Below are 3,376 nucleotides of genomic sequence, written 5' to 3' on the forward strand. Positions count from 1 at the left end.
GTGCATAGTGCCTAGTGCATGAACCTAACATGTCTGGCCTACTATTTCTTCAGCAACCGAACAGAGTGGTTTTCAGATTTTGAAAACAAACTCCAAAAGCAAGTTTTCTTTGAGTGTCTGCTCTGTGTCTTTGATTATATCTTATCTATCTACATATCTAGTCAACATATGGAATTTATTATAAACTATTATTCTTTTTTCTTTATGTAGTTAGAATAATTATGGCTTGAAACCTTTTTGATAAATCAAGACTAATATGGCTCAGCATTTTGAATTTATGATTGTCTATACTTTTCTTTGGCTATAATGATTAACAATACTTTGAACATAGAGAATAGCTACAGCTAAGGAGTTTATTGATAAATTAAAGTTGATAAGTAAAGTACATATTTTATATTTGAAAGACTATACAAGTAAAAATTAGATTGATCACCCTTTAAGAATAATTAAAATTATTTATGTATTTATACTCTATGGTCTAAAACTTTTGTTGATAATATAGTATTCAATTACATGATGATCAAGTGATTTAGGATGATTTGATATTTGCTTGTCTTTATTAATTCTTCTCTATGAATTGATAGACAATTCGCTGAGTTATTATGTCTGTGTGTCGAACATTTTTCGGACACAACTCATCGACCTCGTTTGATATGCGTGTCTATTGTATCCAATCATGTCTTGATAAAAAATTAAAAAGTATTCTTTAAATAAGTTTAGAAATAAGATATATTATTATTTATTAAAATAACAAATATTTTAAATACTTTATATAATTAAAAAAATATTAAAATATCATTATAATTTATCTAAAAAATATTTTATATTTTATATATATACCGTATTTCTGTATTTTATAAAATTTTAAAATTCGTATATCCGTATATTTTATATTATATCGTGTCCTATATCCGTGTCAGTGTCCGTACATCTATGATTCTTCTAAATAAAATTTGAGTAAAGGACAAATCCGTCTCTGACCTTTTTTTCCGCGGACATTTTCGTCCTCGAGGTTTGGAAAATACTTTAATGTTCCTGACCCTCCGAAAAAGTGGACATATTTACCCCTCCGTTAGAGTCGCTCCGTTTGCCCTGACGGAAAACGGTGACGTGGCTCCGGTGGCGCTGACCTGGCCGTTACGGGCTGCCACGTGGGATGGACTTTTGAAAAGAGGACGTATTAGTCCCCAGGAACCAAAACGTCGCCGTTTCTCCCCCATCCCCAATCTATGAAATCTTTGATCATAATCCTTCGAATGCAGTGTGAAGGTGAAGCGGGTGAAGGAAGAATGGGAGCATTCCGACCCATGGCATCCGACGGAGCTCGGCCACAAGTCCGACGGCCAGACCATCGAGTGGCTCCTTCGCCAGGCCGAGCCCTCAATCATCGCCACCACCGGAACCGGAACCACTCCCACCAGCTTCTCCTCCGTTTCCGTCTCCGTACGCGGCGGTGCTGGCTCTCTCTCTTCTCCTTCCTCAACCTCCGCATCGTCTTCGCTCGACCACAAGCCCTTGCTCGCTCCCACTCCCTTCATACTCGGCAAGTGCATACACACTGACGACAACGCTTCCGCCAAGGACGACGACGTCTCCGTGGGCCCGCCGTGGGGTCCTTAGTGATTACTATTTCAGATAAAGCTGAGATTTTTTCTATGTGCTGCTTCTAAGCTTTTGCCTTTTTGTAAATTGGTATCTCTGTGCTCCAAAGTTAAATTCTTTCCAGTTGATGGTAAAGTTATTGGCTTTTTGGTGAAGTTTCTTTCATAAAGTCTGAAAATTTTGTGTTTGTTGAGGAGGATTTGGATTTTGGGGGGAATGAAATCAAGTTTAGTTGTGAAAGGGAGGGTTTAGATGAGGTGTGTATTTAGATGAGAAAGGTATTCGATCCTCTCACTGGAAATTGGCGCTCTATCACCAGCATAAGAACCAATATGGCATCTTATGATGCAGCAGTTCTCAACGGAAAGCTTCTCGTCAAGGAAGGCTGGTTATGGCCCTTTATGTCTCTCCAAGGGGACAAGTCTATGATCCCAGAACAGATAATTGGAAAAACATGGTTGTTGGACTTAGAGAAGGCTGGACCGGTTCAAGTGTCGTTGTTTATGGCCACTTGTTTGTTGTCTCTGAGCTCGAAAGAATGAAGCTAAAGGTCTATGACACGGAAACAGACTCCTGGGATGCCATAGATGGCCCCCCTTTGCCTGAGCAAATATGCAAGCCTTTTGCTATCAATGCTTGCGATTGCCATATTTATGTCGTGGGCCGAAATTTTCATGTTGCTGTTGGTCATATCTCTAGACTGCTTCCAGACGAAAATTCTGACAAAAAATGGAGTTTCAGTGTTCGGTGGCATGTAATCGATGCACCAGAGAGTTTATCTGATCTCACTCCTTCAAGCTCTCATGTGCTGTTTGTATAATTTTTCTTATTCTCTCATATCCGTTTTCTCCATATGCAATTTCTGGTAAGTTGCTGATTCTATTTGAGAGTGTAACAATTTTTCCAGAATTATAAGGAGTTCTTACATGTTCTTCATAAATTGCACAATTTGGACTGGTTGAATTGTGAACCGAGCCTGTGAAATTGAATTTGTGCTCTGTTGTTGGTGAATATGTCGCTGAATTGCTTGTTGAATCTGAATTTGCTTAGACTCCTGCCTCTCATTTTTCTTGAAATTTCGCTGATGTTGCTGCGATTTGTTACTCTGTTGATTCTTTGTTTATGTATTTTGGATGCATTGCTGATGATTCTGGAATTGCAGAACTGGAAGTGCTGAATTTGCTGCTTCTGGATTTGGTGAAGTATTGTTGATTGGAAATGCAGAAGGGGATTAAAGTGTGTTTGGAGGGGGTGGGGGAGAAACGGCGTCGTTTTGGGGTGAAAGGACTAATATGTCCTCTTTTCAAAAGTCCATCCCACGTGGCAGCCCGTAACGGTCAGGTTAGTACCACAGGAGCTACGTCACCGTTTTCCGTCAGGACAAATGAAGTGACTCTAACGGATGAGTAAATATGTCCACTTTTTCAGAAAGTCAGGAACATTAATGTATTTTTCAAACCTCGAAGACAAAAATATCTGCAGAAAAAAAGATTAGGAACGAATTTGTCCTTTACTCAAATTTTAAGTGTTGTGATAAGATGCATGTCTCATGTATGCATGTCTCAAATTACAAAGCTAAAGAAACTTTGCATGATGGGCTTATTAATTAATTAATATATAAATTTATTCATGTGCTTTTATCCAAATATTTTAAGAGAGATGATTATTTACGAGGCAATTATATAACAAGTATGCCAAAGCTCCCTTCTCGCCAATCTGCATTCGCATTAAAATTAGAATGAATGCTACTGTGTTTATCACATTGTACTTAAAT

At 38.3% G+C, this 3,376-nt stretch overlaps 1 pseudogene; it reads left to right on the plus strand.

The window, feature by feature from the left end:
* Nucleotides 1-1,993: 1,993 nt before the first annotated feature.
* LOC148563405 (F-box/kelch-repeat protein At1g30090 pseudogene) lies at nucleotides 1,994-2,837 on the plus strand (annotated as a pseudogene).
* The last annotated feature ends 539 nt before the right edge of the window (nucleotides 2,838-3,376 follow it).

This window comes from Arachis ipaensis, chromosome B5, assembly GCF_059453495.1.
Source record: "Arachis ipaensis isolate K30076 ecotype BB chromosome B5, ASM5945349v1, whole genome shotgun sequence".
In the NCBI taxonomy this organism is placed as follows: domain Eukaryota; kingdom Viridiplantae; phylum Streptophyta; class Magnoliopsida; order Fabales; family Fabaceae; genus Arachis; species Arachis ipaensis.